We start from the raw sequence: 25,579 nt of genomic DNA, 5'->3' as shown, positions 1-25,579 counted from the left end.
ATGTGTTCCCCCAATGGTTTACGGACTATCCAGTAGATATGATCTTCAGGTTTGGGAAGTATGAGCGTCAGCAGTGCCCACACAGGAATATTAATTACTTCCACTGGGCGGGCCTAATACATCTCTGCCAACCAACACCTGCACACTTAGGCCCATTATTGCATACCCATGATTCACCTACCGGAGACCCCTCTACAGCACTCATGACAAATACTTACTGTGAGCGCAGCTGGGGTATGAATACACCCCTACACACTGCCCACTCTCCCTGTCTCGGGACACATGTGGTACGTTTTGTCAACCCATGTGTTGTTACACTTGCACAACCTACTGTTCCGTGTACAGCTACATCCTGCTCACGTTGATTACCACAGGTTCGCCTGTATGGCGAAGTTTTGGTGTCCCGCAAGGGACCCCGTTATCCATGTTTAAAGTGTAGACCTTGCAGATCTCTCCCACTGGTACTTTCCTGCCGGTGGTTTGGAAAGCAGAGGTGTATTTACCTTTATTGCATGTCTGTATGTCTGACCGGCCTAGCTGGGCAGTGTGGGAGGTAAATGTTTGTTTATTAGACCTCCCAGTAACATATCCGGTCTGAACATATGTTACATGTAATTGCTGTAATGTAACCTAGTTATGTACATGTGTATATCTACAATGACATATATATATATTTTTTTTTTTTTTGTGTGTGTATATGTGTATATATCAATATATGTTGTATGTGTGTGTATATCTATATATATCTATATATATCTATATATATATATATATATATATATATATATATATATATATATATAGATATATAGATATATAAATCTGTGTGTCCGTTGACCAATACACTTCTCGGACATACACACTTACACATGCGTATTGGGTTTTATCTCTGCTTCAACAGCATACTATTGCCTTAGTCATTATGACACAGACACTTCACTTCGGTTAACTTATAATTGGTATTTAGCACGTTATACAGTGGACAGATGTCACAATTTGTTCATGTACGGAGTACCAATGATAATTGTGATGTGATACAGTGTCATTTGACCTGTTCCTCATCTGCACAGCCTATTATTCCTGCTACTGTATTTGTTTCTGTGCACATTCATATTATTTATGTCAATAAGTGGAGTGCAGGCGTTACAGATAATGTACTTCAACATATTGATGTCTGCATGTGCGTATGCATATATACCTATTACGTACTAGCTGACCTACACGGGCCGCTCCATTGGAACCGGCGCAACCAACCCTGGTACTCCTGTATCCATAATCACATAGCCATAGTTTCTCCACCCGTGTTGAGTTTCCACGCGTAACAGCCATTATCCACCTGATATCGCAGCCATGACACACCTTTACACATTGCCCTCTCCAGAGCGTTTGGTGCCCTACACATTTTGTGCTATCTCGTGGATTCACAGGGTCTCCCGCCATTTATATTTGCACATACTTGCCTTTCCTGGTGTTATGGATTACGGCCATTTGCGGGTAACAAGTGTAGGTGGTCACAACATGAACTACATTCCATCTGTGTGTCATGTTGACGTAGCAGTTCAACAATATTATGGCCACTGGTATAACCCTGCCTCTGGTGTGAATAGCGGTGCTCTACTCACTCTTGAGCAGCTTTATCTGACATACGCTGCAAGCACTATATAATACCTTAGTTGCTCTAGATTCCCTTCACAACCCTTGTGTATACTTTATTCTTTCGGCATTCATTCTTACAGTATGTGTATGTGTATATATATATATATATATATATATATATATGTATATATATATATATATATATATATATATATATATATATATATATATATATATATATATATATATATATATATATATATATATATATATATATATATATATATATATACATATATATATATATATATATATATATATTTCTTTATTTTATGTCTGTGGATATATATCTATACACACACACACACACACACACACATCTATATGTGTGTGTGTGTGTGTGTGTGTGTGTATATATATATATATATATATATATATATATGTATATATATATATATATATATATATATATATATATATATATATATATAAGTTACATCTCTACATAACAACATACATTTGCTATGCTGGCAGCTGCTTACACCTGCGTAGGTGCACTTGCATATGCTTATTGTGAGTTACACATGTTTACTGCCACTTCTTTGTGCTTATGTGTGCCTTATTCATTATGACAGTACCACTTTGATTGAAGGAATCTGGTTAATGGCCCCATGCAAAACACACGATCACCTTTACATGTTTAAATGTTGGCTTTACAGCACAGAGGCATTCATTACACAAGAAAATGATATGTGCTATAGTCATACTTGAACCGGGAATGCCTTTACATTAGGTGAATGCTCTAACCACTACACTATTGGTGTTCTGCTTCATTTATATGTATACCCATGGTTCATAGCTACCCTAACATACAACTCACCACTTCACTTACACAGCAGGCATCCATTCTCCTGCTGGGAAAACCGCAGTACTACACATGCGACATTCCCTATTCCCTACTGCTCTGGACCCGTGCTGCATGTTTACTCACTCATGTGTTTGATTGTCAGGGTGTTCATGTGGTCATCCGGGTTTAGGCTTGTCCGACTGGTGACTGGAACTGCCCTGTTCCTGTTCAAATGTCAGACATAGCACATGGACAGAGTTGGTTCCAATTTTAACATTCTACCTGTGTTTACAGACGCAGGGGTTTGAGCACCTCTGACCAGATTATTATGTTGGCACTACATAATATAGGGTAGGGGGTGGTTCCAGTGCATAATACAGGGTGGGGAGTATTTCCACTGGTGTTTCCCTTCACATTCATTACGAATGCTTTATTTTGACCACGTTCATTTATTCATTCACGCACACACATATATATATATATATGTACATACACCTACATACCTATTTACATTTCCCATACAGTTGAATGCACATCGCGCATCCCCGCTGCCTTTACCTCCCTATATCCGAAGGATATTATTCTGGCCATCACTTTTGACTTCACTACAGGTATTCAGTAGCACTGTCAACAAATGTGACAGTTGTTTGGTGTACATATGTGTACGGACCTCTCAAACACTCAGGGGCTAATTTCAACAGTGACAGGGACAAGGCAATGACAAATCAGGGACAATCATGGACACTTCTACAATATTAGTACTATTAACTTGAAATGTGTTGACAGATTCAGAGCATATGCATTAATACTTATTTTCTGAAGTTAAAAGCGTCTATTACTCTTAATTATTGTCATTATTCATTCAAGTGTCATTCAACACTTTCCGTCCAAAGGTCACTGGTTTTATGAGTGATTAAGAGGCTGGCCAGTTACTGTGTGAATGCTCTGACCATTGGTAGGGTTGCCACATTTTCATATGTCCAGGATGGGATATATTCTGGACACACCAGATTGTTTAGCCCAACACATACCCACCGTCGGTACAGGGTTTAGAACATTAATTATTTTCCTAGATGAGAGCCTATTCCTGTAGCACTTTAGTTGTTTATTCTGTTTTTTGTATGATTTACATATTTTACATCCATAAATAACTGTTTTAGGCAACTGTTACATGAAATATGGTACATAGTTTATTTCCTACAATCACAAGACATTTGCCATTGTATCATTCTTGGTCAGAACACACCTACCCAAACAGGGACTGTCCCTCACAAAGTGGGACAGGAGGTACCCTGCTTATGTCAGCACCTTAATCACCCTATTTCCAAGTGCCACTATGTGACTGTGTACAGTATATTTTCTCAATAATTCATGTGGGGAGACATGCATCAATGGCAGGTGTTTGATCCCGGGTAGTAGGTTCTGCATGACCGGCAGGAGGCTGAGCAGTCTCGTTAACCACTACTGCACATACAACTTCTATCCAGATGTCTACAGGACTTGACATCATGTCTTGATACCAAGTCTCATGTTTACACAGGATACTTATCCCATGAGGGATATCCAAAAATTGAACAAGCAAATGACCTTCGATTTTTTTGGACTTACGAAAATGTGATCGGGTTTTACATGCAAGGGATACATAGTTTGCAATCCTGATACTGCCTAGGGTGACACTGCCTACTCCATATGAGTAGTGGTCACTATGTGTAGATATGGCTGCGCCAAACTAGTAGCCCGAGTATGGCTGGATTTGGTGGACGTTCAGGAATGGGGGCAGGTTGTGTGCTGTAGAGGGGATGATGGGTATTCAATTATGCATTCAGATGTGTTGCAGTTGGATGGCTCAGTTCCATCCAGACCATTCTGTGGGTATGTGCCGGTGATGTTTCTGTACATGTGTATCGCACATTTTAATATTCATATGTTTGTGTGATTGTGTTCTACAGTATGGCCTGTCAGGTTGCATTGTGGATGTGTATGTTTGTTCTTTGTGTTTCTTTCTGATTCACCCACTGCTCCCTCATACACCTCCAGTTCACCTGTTGTGCATCCAACACAGTCTCACCTTTGTGGATTATAACATTACCCATCCCCTCCCACATACATATTCCACACACTCCATCCATCCCTTCTTTGGTTGATGGCCCATGGCATGGTCAAGGGAACACATTGCATACACTACATATCTCAGGTACCTGTATGGTTGTGAGGACTACCCTAGCATTATAGCATTACCCGTTCAACTTTGACACATCCTGACAAGAACGGCTTGGACCGCAGATGAGCGGATTTTGGCCAAATGCTCTGACCATTGGTAGGGTTGCCACCTTTCCATATGGCCAGGATGGGATATATTCTGGACACAAATCAGATTCTAGAGGACAACACATACCCACGGTCAGTACAACGGATAATACTTTTATTTTATGCCTACATGTTAGCTTATTGTTGTAGCAGTTTATATGCTCCTTCTGTTTTGTTTACTTGCTTATTCTATTTCTTGTAACATGTGGTATGTTACATATGGAAATAACTATTGTATGTGATTATTACATGTGATGTGGGACATAATTATGTCATACGGTCGCAGGATATTTTACATTTATAATGGTTTTGGTATGGACACAACTGCCCAGCTGTGTACTGTCCCTCACAATGTGGGACAGGTGGCAACCATGACCATTGGGCTAGACTTAGCTATTGGCGGTGAGCTAACATGATGCGTTTCACTTCCACTTGGTATAGCTATCAACACTGCATTAGAATACAGGCATACGGTTTTAAATGTCATTTGTTCGAGGGATGGAGACTCGATATTTGCTAACGTGCATTTGTGTTTGCTTCTTAATTTTGTGTTCGCAACAACTGTCTTGCATGCTTTGCATACGTTTCAGTATCCACAGACACTGACAGGTGTGACAACTATTGCAGGCAGACTGTAATATTCAGCATTTTAGGTTGCACGTCAACAGCCAACATTTCCACGCCTCCGTGCGGCACTTCAACATGCCCCATGCACTTGCGCTCGTTTCTTATACATGTGGATGTGGTGGCAGCACGCTTTCATTAATATGCATATGGTGCTACTACGCCATCTGCACGCCGCACGGTCGGCGCAAGCCTAATGCCGGCCTTGCGCCAAGCTTCAAGAGCCCCAGGGTTTGACATACATCCAGATTCAAACCTTAACAGTATTCTAAAACAAATGTACAGATCTGAGGATTATCTAACCATAACACATAGGAACTCAGACTTCACAAAGTTCAAAGCTGACAACAGATTGAAGCAAAGGAGAATGTATGTATTACAGTTCATTGGACTCATGACAATTATAAAATCCAATAATGCGTACATTACATCCTGTAGCTTAAATATGAAACAATAAAAAGTGATGATGCAAATGAGAACAGATAGAGACATGGAGATGGGGAGATGCACAGATAATGTTATATTCTTGTGGGGTATTTTTAAACATCATTTGGGTGTGGTGCTGTTATGTTTTTTTCTGATAAGTAGTCTGATGTACTATGCATAGTCAAGTAATTCCAACAGGGAGCAATCATGGACTGGAAAGTAGAAAGATTTAAAAGTATAACCATTATTCAGACATAAGCAAACTTTATTTTATTGTTTTGAAGAGACAGTCACAAAACAATGAGGCAAGGGAGAATGAAGACATCAGGATTCATCACAGTAATGACAAATTTAATGTTACATAAGGTGTATGTTACAGCCAGAAGCATACTAAATGGTCCAGTGCAGAATGATTTCTATCACCATTTGCAGTTGGAACATCCTACATGGTGTACATTCAATTCTTCAGCCTGTTCAATAGAAGATTAGCCTGACTGTACATAGCTAAGCACGGTAGCACAAAGGGTGCTAGAGTAATATGGATGAAGGCACAAACTCACAAGATTTTACCAAAAGATGTATACTTCCATTTCCCCTAAGGTACAGATCACCTCAGAGCCAGGCATTGCACAAATGCTGAGGACAAGGAGTTATGGCATGCAAGGGGGAATAGAGAATGAGTTGGGAGAGAGGGAGGCAGGGAGGAGGTAGATCATGACAAAAGCAGGATAATGGTGGCGCAGAGCAATTATTTATTTATTTTATTTGTTTATTGACATTCAATGAATTGGAAAGTTTGATTGACTAGGAGCCCATTTTCAGCAGAGGCTCAGGGATGAAAGCTCCAAAGTATTACAAAACATCTTAAGAACAATAACTTTACAGTATTTAAAACATGCAAAAAGCAAATGCAGTTTAAATAACTATACTAAATCAGACATAATATTTAAACATTGATGAAGAATATATATAAGTTATATGACAATGATTTAATATTTAGAGAAAGCTTAGCCAGTTTATAGAGAAATTAAAGGTAAGTTAATATAATAGAAATTGGAATTGCAATATGAAGCAAGAGAAAAGCAGGCTTATGGGATATTTAGAGAGAAAGCCAGGGGATAGAAAGTGATAGAAGTAAGGAAGTGAGGGAAGAAAGGAGAGTAAGGAGGTGTTATGTGTGAATAAGTTATTTGTTCACATTTAGGGATATAGTTCATCTCAATGTTGAGAAACAACAGAGCCAGATAAAGCTTTTGGCTGGAAAGTCTTGCAGAATAGTTTTGAATGAAGAAATGGAAGGTATTGACCTGATGGATACAGATAAGGAGTTCCAGGCCTTTACATGGCATGAATACAGAAATGCCCAACAGTTTTTATAGGTTTGTGGACAAACAGGAATTGTTGGTCGTGAGACTGTAATGACCAACTGGGAAGATAGTTGTGTAGAATGTTATTTAGTGCTGGACAAGCAGATGGATTCCAGATAATTTTATAGGTTGTAAGAAACTGTGTATATGTTGGTTGATGAGGTAGTTCTAATCAATGTAGGCTTTTTAGTGCTATACAGTGGTGGGTTCTGAAAGGGGTATTTACTGCAAATTTAGATACTTTGTTATAAAATTGTTCAAGTTTTGATGTTTGTGGTGCCTGAAGGTTAGTAAGGGTGGGGACACCATAAATAAGTGTGGGAGGAGATAAGTAGTGGAAAGTGTAGCTTTATTTGCTTTGGTGAGAAAGCTTTTGGCTCTACAAAGCATCCTTAGGCTTTAATGATTTTTTTGTTGTGCAGTTTTGTATATGCAGGTCAAATTTAGGATTATCATCCACTATTATCCCTAATAATTTGCTATGAAAAGTGACTTCAATGGTTGTATTATCAAGAGAGAGGACTTTATATTTTGTTTTTTTCATGAAAGAGGGATTTGGGGAAAAAAGTAGTAAGTTTTTTTTTTTTTTTTTAAGACTCAGCATAAGTTGTAACTTACAAAGTCATCTTTGATTTTTTTTTAGGGGTGATCAAAAGTTGTGACTTACAAAGCCATGTTTCAGTTGCTGTCAGAGCTTATGTAATATTGCAGTGGCCTAATAAAAAATCATGAGTAAGAAAATAGTTTCAGAATTATTTTTTTTCTTTCAAGGAAGATATAAGTTGTGCCCAAGGCTTAATGTTCAAAGCTGACAAAATAGTAGCTCACAATAAACAATTGTCTTTAATGGGAATGCTGCCTGACTCCCTAATCCCATCCAGAAAAAATAGTCATTGTCTATGCATTTCACTGGTGTTAGATTGGGATGAAAGCAGAACTTCATATAGCCACAGTCATGTCATGCATATATGTAACATGCCTCCTCACTCCTCAGCCCTAACTCCAAAGGCAGTCACCTGTGTAAGTTCCTGATGAGTGATTGTCAGGAAAGTGTACAAAATATTGATTACAGTAATGAATTCCACTTTGTTACTCCTAGACAGTTCACTATCCTTACACAAGCTATAGTATCTATACCTCTGAGGTCTGTGAGAAAAATAAAAGAAACAATGACCACACTGTCCCCAGCCCAAACATAGGCTGTATTGACTTCCTGCACACATCTTTAAGGACTGATGTGTTGAAAATTAAAGAAGTAATGACGACAAAATTCCCAAGCCCCCACAAAAACTACAGAAACTTTCTACACACACACACACACACACACACACACACACACACACACACACACACACACACACACACACACACACTCTCTCACACACACACACACACACACACACACACACACACACACACACACACACACACACACACACACACACACACATATCTGAGCAGGGCTGGTTTTAGAATGGGTGCAATTAAGAGTAGACACTACCACTAAGTCCAAGTCAAAATCCATTTTATACAGCCTGAGGAGTGGAGGCCACCAGACTCTTAGAATATCTAAGTGTTTGAATGTTCTGGGATATATTTTGTGCCTTAATTTTTAAATATAATTAATTACTGTTAGCTACATTTTTTACTGATACCCAGAAGAGTAATGTATGTGCTCCTGCATTATTAGATGTGTGCAAAGATAAAAATCAGTGGTATTTTTACATACACAAGCATGCATAAGCCCTAGCAATGTAAGTTTTGCACTTATTTCAGCAAACAGAAATCCATTGTACAACACTGGTACTGCCACATCAGATCAGAGACTGTTGTTTAATGGTCATCAAAGAGCAGCAGGGGTTAATACACCTATCACTATCCCTGATTTCACCAACCATCCTTGATTTTGCCTGCCCTTCTTAAAAAGTTTTATTTGCTGGTAAATCATTCAAGAGTGCAGACAGTCAATACATCCAGAGATCAGGGTTTCATAATTCTTATTGCTCAAAAAAATGCATGTTGATACAAAATATATCATTCTGTTAACTTTGTAATTGATTAAGAGTGATGTTTAAATGCTTTCCTGATTTTGAGCCTTTATTCTGCTATTATTTTTAGTTTGCCTATAATTCTTGAGCAATTAAGTTGAGAGTTATAATATCTGGTGTTCTGCCAGTATTTATAAAACTATTGAAAAAGAAAACCATTCCTGAAGACTGGAAACGCCAGCTCTTCTTAAAATACAAAGTGTGGACAGAGATCAGACATTTTGGGATGGTGGTCTCTTTAGTGCTTACCCTGCTCTTGTTCATTATCAGCTTTATCCTAACAGGGTCATATCACAGTCCTGTTCAGGCTAAAGAGGGTAATCAGAAAATGAATCCATTTTTCTCCTCATTCTTCCCAACCAGCAAGAGCAGCTTTTGTGGGGCCCCTACACAGTCAAGGATGATTAAGTGCACCCCCCCCGCAGCCAGTGGTATTGTAGATACCTAAACCTGGCTTTGTTGTTAGTTTTAGTGGAGAGAATGTCCATTGGCAGGATTTAACTAAGCCAGGGACACTATGTCAGTTGTAAAATATTTAATGAAATTCTGAAGCCTGTTAATTGTCAAACCACTGTTACTTTAACCAGAGATACCAATGAATTTTAAAGGAGATATACATGAGTTAGTATTACCCACCAAGCTTATTACATATGCAATATTGCTGTACTAGCTTTTGTTGGTTTGACAGATATGTTATAAAATATCAAGACAAGATACATTTCTGTGGTTCAGGACCCCCAGAACCAGGAAACCCCATCCACCGAATGGTCACTGGTGCTAAAGCCAGATAAGGGAGAAGGAAATAACAAGAGTTTTGCTTCTGGTACATTTAAGAACATCTTTATAATATGTTACTCCTATGTTTTTCATCATTATTAATCTGTTATGCTCTGTACAATAAAGTGCTTGCTATAGGAAAGCAAAAAACAAGATTAAGACACAAGGAGAATATGAGTGGATTATAAGTGGCCCTGTTAGGGATGGAATGCTTTTGCAAATGCTTTCTTTCCATACTATGCAAATGGTACGTTAATGAAATGTTGTGACTGGAGATAAATACTGAAATTTGCAGTTCAACATATGATAGGAATCAAACATGTAATGAAATAATAAATTGCCATGCATCTTTAATCAATCCCTTGACCCTATGCAAAAACATCAATCTACAGACAGGAGACTTATCTCAACACCCCGCATTGGATATTCTAGTTCATTACATCCAGCATCCTTAGAACTGTTATAGTAACTGTTTCACAGTTCTGCCTTTAGTCTGCCTTTACTTAGTATTCCGATAATGCAGTGGACTTAAGCAAATTTGCATGAAGTGCCACAGGAAGTTAAATGACATTCAACAACACTCAGCAAAGGTCTGTGATGCCAATCTCTATGCAAATGTTGAGAGAAAAAAGTGAAGGGTTTTTGATGGGGCATTTCAGGCCACATGGATTGTGTGTGATTTTATTTTTGACTATATTAAACGTGAAAAATGGGCTCATAGGACAGTGGAGAAAATGGGGGGGGGGCAAACAGAGGTTAGGACACAGAGGAAAGCATACAGAAATGTGCAGGAAAGTGGTGTAAGAACACCACAGATATCCACCTCTTCAGAACATAAATGTTGAATTGTGCACAGGATTTCATAACTTCGAAAAATCACCACACCAGGGATAGGTGGCAGCAATAGAATTATGTTGTGTACCTAACTGGATCAAATCAAGTGTGTCAAGATAACACATAGACAAAGGGGAGACCTATGTATGGGGATTAATTATTTTGTTGGCCAGGTATCTGATCTATTTTGAGGTACTCATTGCCTATTGCAATAACCAAGAGCTATTGCAGCAGGCATATAGACTCAATATAAAAGTTAAGGTATCTCTCCACAAGATGATATGCAGTTATGGAGTTCAAATACTTCTCTGATTTTCATTCAGACCTAATGCATACTTACCCCATACCTCTCTGAAGTGAATTTGTCTCTCTTGAAGTACCTCACAGTTTTCTGCTGTTTCTGCAACATTCGTGCAGTAGAGAAAGAAAGATATAGGAAAGCATAATGAGCGACTACAATGGCTGGCTAATTAATGACATACCATACACAGAAAATGGGTCAGTATACGTACACAACTCAGTGGTGTTTGAAGTCTTAGATTCATCCTCCCATTGGCTAAAGTTGCCCTGCTTGTACCTCGTCATGTCACTGCAGTGGTGACGACATTGCTCTCCAGTGTGAGGGATACCAGTTGCACTGGATACAGCCTTGACTGAGCTATTCCAAGCCTCAGGTTTACATTGAGAACAGGTATAATCCATCTGCAGCAGCCTTCAGATATAGTACTTCATGAAGAATAACAGAAAATCTTGCACTCCTCGGCACCCTACATATGTCTACAAATCAAGCCCGGCCTTTGTCAGCCATGTCTGAAGTAGGCAAGTTGGAATAATGGGTCTGAATCAGTGTCCAGTTCAGATCTTATGTGAAACGACTTGTGCACAAGGAAGCCTTGTTAGCTGCAGTGAGATTTGTTTATCTGTGTTGCTCAAACATTTGACACGTTCCATTGTTAAAAATTGAAATGATTTATGGTGTTTTTCATAATCATGGCTGGTTGGAAGACAGATGTTAAGATGTTATAACTTGTGACATATGCTGTTGGGATTTACACAGCAGTATGATTGAGTAGCACAACCACAAGGAAAAAGAGAACATAATATTAAGCATTGCTTATTAAAAGTCAGTGCCACGAGAGAACTTATTTAACATGGTAATTAGAAGTATACTAATTTAAGAATGAATAGATGTATTCATAAGAGATGCCTGTGTATCTCTGACTATTTAGCCATGGCAATGGATTTCTGTGTGAAAGTCAGTATTTGTTGTTTGTAAATGCATTTCAGATGCATGCAGCTGGGTTATGTTAAAGGCAACACATGCTTATGATATGTGATAACTCATAATAATTATAACAAACAAAAATATCGTGGACATCTTATCTATGCATATCATCATTGTCGTGTTTAACATTATTTGCATACATTATATTGGGCTTTTATAACAAGCAGTAATGATACATTTGTTGCAATAAACATAGCTAGGATGCTCGTTTTCATTTATTGTTACATTCCTAATCAAAATGTTGTGACAAATGAAATTATGCTCCCCTCTGTGAAAGTATCCATAAACCACATTCATATCTTTCATTATGTGGCTTCTTTTTTCCAAGTTTACTTAGCTTACATCTTGTGCTATGGAGAAAACTATCTGACACAAGGAATTTATTCACTGAGTACTATCCAGAGTACTGATGGCCACACACTTGCACTATACTTGTTTGTGATACAGAAAGCAGTCCAAAGTAAATATTTTACTTTTTTTCTTAGGATAGGAACCATGTTTTCATACTGCCAAGTGGAACACAAATGCAAAAGGCATTATTAAAAAATAAGATGGAAATGAAATCACTTAAAGGGTATATCTAGCAATGACCAGAGCTAGACATGCATTACTGTGACACATTCATTCTTCTCACATCTCTTTGTCATATCAGAACATTAATTTCTGGTTCACATTATCAAAACTTAAGGTAATATAAAATAATGCAAAAGGGTACAGACAGCATCCCATGTTGCTAGCAATACTGAGAATAGTTGAGTTTCATGTGTAAACCTGTATTCGACCCCCTTGTAAAATTATCTACAAACTGGATTCAAACCCTGCATCAGCTATCCTTTTTCACTAAAATCATTGCACTTACACCTTGGCCAACAGATAAGACTACCTGAGTGGTGCATTTTCTTAACAAATTACTATCCAGAATGCTGAATGTCATATACCAGCACCTTCAGGGACTAATGCTAGTCAAGAGTGTGCAGTGCAAAATGGCATGCAAACAGTAAAGAGAAAACAACAACAGCAATTACTTAGATAACATAATGAAACAAGTAGTTAAAATGTACAATTCTGATGTTTTCGCATATGTGTTGTCTTGCAACTTGAAGACATGTTCCTTAAACATTAGTATGTTCATACAAAAAGCACCCTCTCTGGATCTGAATCCCATGACACTGTGCATTCACAACACACACTCTTGAGATTACAATTTGTATGTGTCACAGTCACATACATACACTGGGAAGAAAAAAAGTAGGTTACATATTCTCAGCACATGACATAGTACCAGTTGAATAAAAAAAAAACAAAAACAAGAAACCTCACTGCTAAAGGTAGACCTACCACAAAAATAAAATGAAAAAAAGAAAAAAATGTAGGTCAACCACCACAGCAATAGAAAAAAAATAGTTTTATTAATAGGTTAGCTCTTTTGTGGGGCTTCCACTTCAACAGGCCATAAAATAAAAAAGAGAGCAAACATTATATATTAAAATAAGAAACCAAGAAAAACACTCCAAAAACAAATAAATAAACTAAGCAGTTATTCCTCTGGTAACAGACTGCTTGTTCCTCATCATTTGAATGTTCTCCAATGAAGCCTTACGTTTGAGTGTTCCTCTGCTTACCAACTTGCTGTACATGTTCTTTTTTTTTTGTGGGGAAGACCACACGTCAACTCAGGGAAAGGATATTAGAACATGTTAGCAGCATACATAATTTGGTTTTGACTAATGGAGTAGCATTTCATGTTTTTTCCTATTTAGGACATAGCAGATTTAGTTTTAGGGTTTTGCAATTGCTCTCACCTAACATTAGAGGTGGAGATTTTAACAATGTTATTGAAAGAGTGAGCTTAAATGGATTGTTGCTGTTGAAGCACACTGAATGCCTGGTTTGAATAGTTCCCTCCCCCTTAAACATGTTTTGAAGGGTAGGCAGTGCTCTATTTAGTGGTTCCCCTTTTTCTTTGGCTGTATTTTTTTTCTTTTTTGATAGTATAAATCGATATTACAGGTGCAATAGAATCAAGTTTTAATAGTTACCCTGCATAGTTGGCAGTTAAATATGTAGATGTCTGCAATATTGGCAACAGTTAAGCTAATTTTTACTTAACCAATATAAAATAAAAAAATACAATACTGCAGATCATTTTTTTCTTTATTTTGTGAACATCACTCCACTTTGGTTTTCTAACAAAAGTACTATGTGATTTGCCTTGCTGTTGAAACATGCTTTAATGAATAATGTACTTCTTCGGAACTCCAGAAAAAAAATTATTCAGAAGCACAAAGAAGTCATAAACAATTCATACAAATGTTAGTAATGCTGCTCCCTTAAGTCAGTCAATGTAGTCACACCCCTGGATTTTGCAAGCCTTGCACAGTGTGCAGGATTAGTGCAGGAGCACCAGCAGGCAATACGTCCGCCGTGCGATCCAGGAATAACCTGTGCATGAGTGCTCCTGCATTAGTCCTGCATGGACTCAGCCCCTGTATGCAAGTACCCCATTTGCAGGAGAAATCCATGCAAAAGAGGTGAATCTGTGATCCAGGAAGCTGGAAACTGACCAGGCAGGACTAGTGTAATCTGCAGAAATGTACTCCGCCAGTAACGGAGTATATTTCTGCAAATTCCAAAAACGGAGCCATGACAGCTCCAAATAAAGGGTGGATATCATTTAGAAAGCAGGCCAGTGGCTAAGTATAAGGCCATTGGCAGGAAAAAGAGTTGAAAAAAAAATCAACTTTTATTGTTTTTTAGCCAATCTCGGCTGTTTAAGCGTAGGACAGCAGCGCACAAAAAGGATTGGGGGGGTAAATAAGAAAATAAACCTAAAATAAGCATTCTAACTAGAATCACTATTCTGCCATTATAGTCAATTGCAGGCAGAAGACAACATGGCCAGTGAATAGTGGTTGCTAAGGGGGGAGGCTCAGTGTGAGACATGTAACTATGCATTAGCAGGCAATCCTATGCAAATGAGGGGAATGATAGTGAATCCCAGATTTCCCCTGCATGCTAGTCAGCTCCCAACAGTGTAAGAGGAGGAATAGCTTGTTGCAAGCCTAGGAGTTAGCTGACATCATAGGGGTGTGTGTCAGGCATACTGTAAGTGTAGGGGTGTGTGTCAGGCATACTGTAAGTGGATTGGAGCCCTGTGGCTCAAGTTTGCTCTTAGCTTAGCACAGCTAGGCAAGGGTGTGTGTCTGAGGCTACCTAGCACTCTTTACATTGCCTAAGCGGGATTGCATGCTGTGCACCGGGTTTTAAAGAAAATAAAAAAAAGTAAACCAGGAAATAGCAGCTCTGTGCACATTTGAGCACTGTGTTTGTGTGGCACGCCCCCGGGCTTAAACAGGAAGGCAATGGGAAGGGAAGACAGCAGTGGAATGGCAATCTAGGAGAACTAGCGTAGCTGGCAGGTGAAATGTATCAGAATCAGCCAATTACACAAGCAGCAGACCAGCCCAGCCCAGAACACTACTATAAACTATGCAGACACCTTCTCCTCTGGTTTTTCCCATACTCTTCACCACTGGTGTATACAAGCGAGGAAGTTTTAACAGTCAAAACAACAAAATGATAGGCGCTGCAATAGCTATCATACAACAACTTGTGGAAGAGGATGAGGGTGGTGAAGATGTGAATGCTGTCGACCAACCCACAGTGAGGAGACAGAAAAGAGTGTACAGACCCAGGGTAACCTACCAGGGGCTACATGAGCTGGAGATAGTAGAGTGCTATAGGGTGGACAGGGACCTCCTACAGCAAATTGTTGAGCTGTGCCGGCCACGCCTGACACAGAGAACTAACAGAGGGAAACCCATCTCAGTGGATACCAAGGTATGTGTAGGCATAAGAATACTAGCTAAAGGTACGTTCCAAAGGCCAACTTGGGATATGATGGGAATCTCACATGCATCATCATCCAGGGCAATCCACCAGTTCCTGGATGCCATGTCAGAACATGCCAGTGAGCACGTATATTTCCACAACAGCTGTGAGGCGTTGGCCAGCAATATGCAACTGCTCCACCAAATAGCAGAATACCCCGAGGTAGTGGATGCTATAGACTGCATGCACATATGCATCAAAGCACCACCCGGTGAGTGGGGTAGGGTCTACATCAACCACAAGGGCTTCCACTCCATCAACTGCCAGGTCATGTGCAATGGCCAGGACATAATAATGAATGTGTGTGCTGGCTGCCCTAGAAGCTATCACAATTCCCACATCTGGCATCTAACACAGGTGTACCACAGATTTGCTAATGGGGACATCCCTTACGGTCACCTAGTGGGGGATGCTGGATACGCACTGGAGCCATGGCTGATGACACCCATTGAAAAGCACACACACCCGAACAAGAACTCCATAATGAGGCACACACGCAAATCAGAATTATAACAGAGCATGTGTTTGGGATGCTCAAGTCATGGTTCTGGTGCTTTGACACATCCGGTGGAGCCTTGCAGTACTCACCAGCTACATGCATCCAAATTGTCATCGTATGTGCCATGCTACACAATATGATCATGTGGAAACAGCTGCAGCAGGAACAGCATGGGACAGGCTCACACAGACCCTACCATTGCCAAGGCCTGCACAGGCATAGAGTGATTCGGAGGAAGAACAACCTGAGCCTGCCCCAGTAGGCAGAAGGATTTGTGCCCAATATGTCCTGGCCTTGGCAAAGAGGCAATGCATAGCACATACACTGACAGAGGAGGTACCCAGGGAATAACGCCTCTCTCTAATTCTCACATACAGTAAAAGGGAAGCCAAACATGACACTACCTTTGTTCAACTATGTGTAGGGAGTGTACTATGTGCATCTGACATAGGCAGCCCTGCAGTGCCATCCTCAATACTGGGACACCCACAAGGTAAGTCACTCAACCTACCAATTGCCGAATGGAGTAGAATGTGTTGTTACCTGTATCTATGGCATGGATGTGAGCATGCAAGGAAACTGAGTGGGTGAAATGTAGGCCAGCAGATTGTAGACACTTATAGTGGCACCATGAGATCTGTATCAAATACTGGTGTCATCATAGTAGCCAGTACTACACAGGGCGACAAAACCCACTGCAAGAAATGTGCTGGGCCACATGTGTGTCCATATGACTCACACATGCCAGTCAGGGAGGGTCATATACCTCACAACAGTCTCAGCCAGCAGGATAGGTGTAGACAAACAAAGGCTGTGCTATGGCCTCTGAATGATGCTTATGGGTAACCTCCCCCCCCAGGCCTACAAGGACAGACTCCAGCAGGTCAGGCAGTGGGATGTTAGTTTTGAAGGGTTGGAAGTCAGAAACTAATATGTAGGTCAATAAAAGTTAAGACCTGTAGTACACTGATATGCCTCTAGTCGGCACGATAGGTTAGAATACAGAATGAAATGGAGTACCTGACATACCAGTACAGTCATAGCAAATGTGTACAAGTGTCAGGTGTGCCCCCCATCCTACGTAGAAATATAATAACAGTCAGGTGTGCCTCCCAATCCTGTATAGAAATGAAGTAACAGTCAGGTGTGCCCCCCCCCAATCCTGTGTAGAAATGTATTAACAGTCAGGTGTGCCTCCCCCCCATTCCTGTGTAGAAATGTGATAGTGGTCAGTATCTATGCATTTTGAGGTAAGACCTGGCAGCCATTGCCCACTATTGCTGATGACAGGGACAAGTTCTCACAACTGCAGTGGCAAAGACAATACCCACCAGTATAACAGAAGCTAGCAGTAAGCCATTGTAAATGTATGGTGGTAATATGTGTCACCATTTGAAAGACTGACATGGCATGGCTGTTGGGCTAGATATGCAAGCAGTACACAGGGGAAAGTACCCCAGACATACAGTATATATTGTGTCACCGTGAAATCGACACACCCTTGGAATTGTGCATACAGATATGCATCACATTATCTGGTCCTGTAGTAGGGGATACTGGTGTTTTCTGCCCAAAGACTCACAGATCACAAAGGAGGTAGGACTGATGTATTGGGAAACAGCTGATGTACCTGCACATGCAAGCATAACTGGAATACCCAATGCATATATCTGTGTGTTAGATGCAAGTAGTGTCCATAAGCACACATGCACCCAGCTCACACAAACACCACCCACAGGTACTTCTCTGGTTGTACCCCCGCTGTGGGGAATGGGTACAATATGACCTCACCTGTATATGGCAATAGCGAACGAATGCAGCATGCTGTGCGGGTGTCCCATGCAGGTGTGTTGCTAGCTGTAGGTAGCACCCTGCCAGCATCCACACCACCTGATCAAGACAGATAGAAGGTATTGGCACGAAAACCTAGCACGCCTACCCTGTCACCCCAGGGGAATATACTGTATGGCAGTCTGAGACTGTAGGACTGACAGAATGCAATGGCCTGCCACATCTGGCCTGCATCAACACCTAATGGCCGGGTCTATATTAGATGAACAAAAGTTCATCTTAACGAACGCTCAAATGAATGAATATCCAGGTTCTCGAAACTGCAATTGCAGGTGGCTGTGCCCCCAACACCCCCCTAATATATATTCCAACTCCGAGATTGCACTACAGTGAGGAAAGGGCAAATATTCCCATCCTCACTGTACCGCGATTGCACAATTGCAGTTTCGAGTTCCACAATATTCGCTCATATGAGCGTTCGCTAAGATGAACTTTCCTTCATCTAATATAGACCCTAATGGCTCACAGGCCACTGCCAAGGGCCTGTGTCTTACATGTAATGTCAATGCATGTTATGTCATGGGCACCCAAATGACCACACAGCACACTCCACATAAGCCAAATGCAAGGTCAAGCAGACAAGCCACAGTAACATGTCCACCATGTCCCACAGCATGAACTGTGGACCAACACCAACACACAGCTGTGATGGGGTGATAACCTTAGGGAAAGTATCAGAGAATGTATTCATAATGTAAGGAAGAGGATAGAATAACAGAGGGGGGGTGGGAGCATGGGCAGCATGGAATGTGCAAGGTCCGACACAAAGCTGTATGCACACAGTATCCCTGGCTGTAAACACATACATGGGTGGCTACATACCTGCCCGTACACCACAATAGGGGTAATGCCCTGACTCATGGCCCCTGCCTCTGGGTAACCTGTGTGAATCTGTACAGCTGTGAGGTATTGCCATAGCAATATAAGGCCATACTGTCATGTTGATGGATGTACAAGTATGGGATCCTCTGCCAGCACTGTACCAAGGTGCTGAACTGGATACACAGACCCAGCAGCAAGTGTCTGCAGCTCCCCCTCCAGGATGGCATAACCTACCATGAATATATAAGCATCTGGCCACAATACTGCACACAGTGGCAGTCACCCCTGTCCCCCCAAGACATCACTGTGAGCAGGAATGTCCACCTGACAGTAGATGGGGACAGAAAACATTGCAGTGTATAACAGTACTCATGTCTGAATATCTCTGCTAACAGCAGTACAATGTAGCTGAAGCAGCACAGACACAATCACCTACAGTACACACTATCCCCCGCACTGTCTGTCCCCATATTGCCAAATGATCGACGGATACCCTGCAGAAACAGTTTGCGACCTGTAGGTGTACAACACAAAGGTTTGCACTGGAGTACAAACTACCTGGAATTGATCCACACATTCAATACAGAAGGGCATACTGGGCACACACACACACACAGAAATGAAGGCAATGTCAGACAACAACATAATGAAAGGTCGTACTGGGCATGCTCACACATTAAACAAATGAAGCCCATGTCTGCAAACAACAGTGGACCAGACATATCTGGCAGTTGCAAATGTTAGTGCAGACACTCCTCAGTATGCACCACTCATGCTTTGCACACACACTGGATAGGAGTACAGACATATATCCAAGGACAACACACTATAATAAGCCAGAAATAGACGTACATAGAAGTATGGAAGAGAGTGACTGTGACAAGGAGCCATCTATTATGAGGTCTGTCCCACCCCACACACAGCCCAATGGCTACAACCACATGAGGTTCAGATGTCACTCACTGTAGATATTAGCCACCGGTATCTGTCAGCATTACAGACTATGTGGTGCAAGTGCTAGCTGTGCAACATGACTGCACAAGGAAGTAGTCATCTAGCATTTGTATACATGTACCTGTGGAATACAACCCTGTGTGTGCCTGCATGTGGTGTGTCAACCTCTAGATGAATCAATTAGGCCTATGCACACACACTGCCCACCCAATAGCCCTATTATGACAAGCCTGCTGAGGTTATTCACTTTGAAATACAACTTTGGGAAAACTGCAGCCCAGTAATCTCTGTGGCGCATCCTATAACTGGGTACTGCTGTCAAGTGATAAAATAGTTAGGTAGGAGTTTTAATCCCAGACATGGCAATTGTGTGTGTGTGTGTGTGTGTGTGTGTGTGTGTGTGTGTGTGTGTGTGTGTGTGTGTGTGTGTGTGTGTGTGTGTTTGTGTGTGTGTGTGTCTGTCTGTGTAGAGAGCAATGCTTTTTAGACTAGTCACACTCATTACAATTCAAATGCCCTACTTTGGCAAGGCTACTGATGTCATCCACTTTAAAATACACCTTTGGGAAAGTTGTTGCCCAGTAATCTCTGTAGTATGTCTTATAACTGCATACTACTGCAGTGTGATAAACTAATTAGGTAGGAGCTCTGATCCCAGACATGGCAACTGTATGTGTGTGACTCTGTCTGTGTAGAGAGCAATGCTTTTTAGGCTAGTCACACTCAGTACAATTCAAATGTCCTACTTTGGCAAGGCTGCTGATGTCATTCACTGTGAAATACACCTTTTGGAAAGCTGTAGCCCAGTAATCTATGTGGTGCATCCAATAACTGTGTACTGCTGTAGTGTGATAAATTAGTTAGATAGGAGTTCTAATCCCAGACATGGCAACTGTGTGTGTGTGTGTGTGTGTGTGTGTGTGTGTCTCTGTTTGTGTAGAGAGCAATGCTTTTTAAGCTAGTCACACTCACTACAATTCAAATGACGTACTTTGGCAAGGCTGCTGATATTCACTGTGAAATACATCTTTTGGAAAACTGTAACCCAGTAATCTCCTTTGTGTGTCCTATAACTGCATACTGCTCTAGTGTGATAAAATAGGTAGGAGTTCTAACCCCAGACATGGCAACTGTGTGTGTGTCTGTCACATTCACTCAATTCAAATGCCCTACTTTGGCATTCCTGCTGATGTCATTCACTGTGAAATACACCTTTGGGGATGGAGTACTCCAGTTATCCCTGTGGTGTGTCCTATAACAGCTTCATGCTGTAGTGTGATATAAAACTCTGGTAGGGGTTATATTCCCACACATGGCAGTTGTGGATGTTTTGCATGTGTTTCTATGTCTGTGTAGGGAGCAATGCATTTTAGACTAGTTAAACTCACTACAATTAAAATGCCCTACTTTGGCAATCCTGCTGATGTCATTCACTGTGAAATACACCTTTGGGGAAGGTGTAGTCCAATAATCTCTATGGCGCATCCTATGACGGCGTAGTGCTGTAATGAAATAAACTAGTGATGTAGGTGTGCTAATCCCAGACATGACAGGTGTCTGTGTTTGTAATTCATATCCAGTATAGAGGTGGTTGTGAGTGTGTAACAATTGGACTCAATGTGGAGCGGGTTTTGCAAATTTCTTATATGGTGGCCCTAGTATATATCACAATGTCCACCATACAGGGATAACAGATGTGAAATAGCCAAAAGGCTGAGGTGCAAATCCATACCCCTAAATGTGACATCAAAGCCAGCTGAACAAAGTGAGCAACCCTAGTATTACCCAGAGAACACTCTCAACCCATGTCTCATATACACACAGACTTACCTAGGAAACAGCCGCTATGTTGGTAGTACCCTGCATGTTGCCCACTGATAGTAACTATGGTGTGATTGCTGTGGGCTACAGAGGGCATGGCACCACATCCATCAGTCCAATACGCACATATATGCTGACAGTGCACCTTCCCCATGTTCCCCACTGGACACCTGCGACACCTGTGGTGCCATCAAATGTGACCCACAAAGGACATACCATGCCTGATAAACATGCCCTGTATGGACAGATGCCACTGGCACCAGGGAATACTGGTATCATGCCATTAATCTAGGTGCAGGGTCAACCTGCCGTCCATCAACAGTTCCCGCCCCATGAGGTCAAGACTAGCACATCTCATAACAATCTATGTACACAACATAGGCCAGACACCCCAGGTACAGTTCCACATGTCACTGCACATGCATGTGGGAGGTGTGTACATCCCAGACACTGTCCATGTCATGGACTAAGGAACACATACATGGCAAGCAATGCACAGCATTGGCCATATGCAATAGTCACCCAGGTGACTGGATGGTGACTACAATACCCACCTGTGTGGGCAAATCCAGACACTACACACCTGTGCCACAATGCCGACCATTGTCATGTGGCCTGATGTCAAGGAATACCCATCACCTAGCCTTGTATAGCTGTCTGGCACAGTCGACCACTACACACCCCTGAAGCAATGCACCCATACATGTCAATACTGGCACCGTGTGTCTGTGTGTGTGTGTTGTATTATGCATATGACCACATTCACACTCACTACAACCCCCACTGGCATACTGAAGCATACTGGCTGATGTCTGACAGCTCCACATACCCTTTGCCCATATAACCTCTGTATGACCCCTGTGGTGCATGTAATAGCTGCACAGTAATGTGGTGTGGCAGTCTCACTAGTGATGAGTTGTATTCCTGGCCCTGCCAAGTGTGTCAATGCATTTGAGTCCCTGTAAGAGTGTGGCTGTGTTGACGCTGGCACCTGTTCATGTGGACAGGCATGTGCACTGCACCTACTGTATAGCTACCATATCCCTGTTGCAGATGTCACTTACCATCACATATACATTTTCAGGGCTCCTCAACATGTAACCTATGTGGCCCATCCAATAACTGCATAGACATGTGATAGCACTACATAACTGTCAGGGTGTGTGACCCAGACATGCTTAAGTTTTACTCTCCCACCCCTCCCTGATTTTTCTTTGCCTCATTCTGTCTCTATTTTGCTCCCTCTCTGGTGGATGTGGAGACTTACACCTGCTTTGCTTAGGTAGCAGCATGTGTATTTTAAGTGATGCTCATGATCAGCTGATGGCCTCTGCATGAATTGCAGCCCTCCTCTAGCTGATTGCATGTGGAACAGCTGTGGTAACATTCCCATAGCCAATTGCATGGAAACACACTCCAATATCTAGGAACATCATGTTGGTGTTGTGCCTTTACATTCACTGTGAGCAGGAACTCGATCTGTTGTTTGGCAAACAGCATCTCAGATGGATTGGGGATTTACCTCTAACAACATACACTGTGGAAACAGGGCAACACACAGAAGGGGGATGTGTCTGACCTGACTACAGAATGTAAGTGCTGCTATACTGCATTTGGAGTAATGTTGGTTTAACAGGGTGTGTGTGTGTGGATATATCTGTCCTACATGTTATAATACCGGCCATGTCAGTGCTATGTTTATGTGGAAACCCCTGTCTGTATGGTCATCTGCATACTGGGCAGTGTGTGGTGCCTTTTGTTTCATGTGTTACCCACAGAGCACCTATCTGTGAACTGCAGAAGGTAGTGTGCGGATTGTTGTCTGTATATGGTGACAGCAGTGAGAGTTACTAACTTCATATCCCTTATAGGACATATGTTGCAACAAACCCTGTTACAACAGTAAATGTATGAGGTTATCACAGCAACATGTCAATATTGGCCCTGTGTATGTGCCTCCAGCCACAACTCTGTCAACCTTTGTACATATGTCATGCAGTAAGAGGTGCATAGGTGCTGTACACCATAATTAGTGACATCATATCTGATAACAAGCCAGTGAAATAGACTTATACACATATGTATAGTAGGGGTTATATTTTATGACATAACCTGGACATTCTGTGGTTGTGTGTACAGTAGTGAGGTCTGTGGACTTATGGTGAATGTAGACAGTGTGTGTATTGTTAATAAGTACTTTGGCATGTGTACAGATTGTGGTAGATGTCATTGTTCTTGGTTCTGTTCTATCTGATGGTAAATGCTGCCCCACTGTATGTTACCCTATCAGCTTACATGTTTGCAGGGCCATACACACCCATGTCCCATACCACAGACAGCCATCGGACCACAATGTGTAGCGGTCTAGTATATGTAGGGTTAGTGTGTGAGTGGCACATATGAGGATGGTGTTGAGCAGATAGTCCATATACTGTAATATTATGCTAGATTACCATATGTGGCTGTGGCTGTGCTCACATTAGTAGTGGTTATGCACTTTCACACAGGTGTATCATACTCTGTGCTGTGACACGCCTGTTGAGTCTGCTATATATGCAGGTACGTGTGCATTCCCCCATAGGAAATGTAGGCCAGTGCTGTGCCAGTCTGCCTGTAGCCTGCACAGTGCTTTGTTACATGCCTAGCAGCTTAGTGTACTTACCCAGTGAGATGTCATGTCCAGATACTTGCCAGATGTACTGCTTCTGGGCCACCATAACAATCATGTATGTCAGACAGAGCAGTGGGATGCTGTACAGATGTATGTCAATATATAGTGGGTAGTACATGGTCATGGCACCTCTGTACCTGCTGTTGTTTGTCAAGAAAGACAGGGGTGTGTGAATGCATAACCTATGGGGGAAAATGTATACCAGTAGTTACTTGTTATACCCATCTACATGGCTGTTAACATCCACATTGTCAGGCTTGGTCAACATGTCTTGCACTAAGAGGTTCGGTGTATAGCTCTGGACTGTCCAGAGTGTGCCAGACTGTACACATATATTGGCCAGTATCTCTTCTGTAGTCCACAGGAGTATTACATGCTAGCAATGGTACTGTACTATGATGTCCTTAGGATGTCTGTCAGTAGCCAATGGCGCACATGTTAAAAGCAGATGTGACCTCCCACACTCATCATGTCTGTGAAGACAATCCCTATTACAGTACAGTCTACAAATATACCTGCTATACATACCTGACATCCCCTTGCACTATGAAGTTGGGGCTATAGAGGCTGAGGTAGGGCTACACTCCATGTTCAGGATATATGTTGAAAATATAAGTGTATATATATATATGTAGGAACTAGGCTATCTGCCTGAGGGCATTTATAAGCCTAGCCAGAGTGTGTCTGCTTTCACCAGCCCATTGATTAATTAACTGAGCCTCTGTCAAGCAGAGCCAATGAAGTGATCCCAGAGGTGTATTTTCTGTTACCCATCCACTCGTCAAGGCTTCTCTTGAAAGTGTTAGTGAAGTGCTCTGCCTAATGTAGTTAGGAATAATTATCCATATATCTATATAGATATTTACACATATATACATCGACATACATAGATGGATATGTATATGTACATAGATATACATATAAACACTCAGATATATACATATACAGAGCAATATATG

The sequence above is a fragment of the Protopterus annectens genome, chromosome 3.part1 (genome assembly GCF_019279795.1).
Source record: "Protopterus annectens isolate FY-2018-M chromosome 3.part1, PAN1.0, whole genome shotgun sequence".
NCBI classification, from domain to species: domain Eukaryota; kingdom Metazoa; phylum Chordata; order Ceratodontiformes; family Protopteridae; genus Protopterus; species Protopterus annectens.
The sequence above is the reverse complement of the archived record's forward strand: the minus strand, read 5'-3'. Positions refer to the sequence as shown.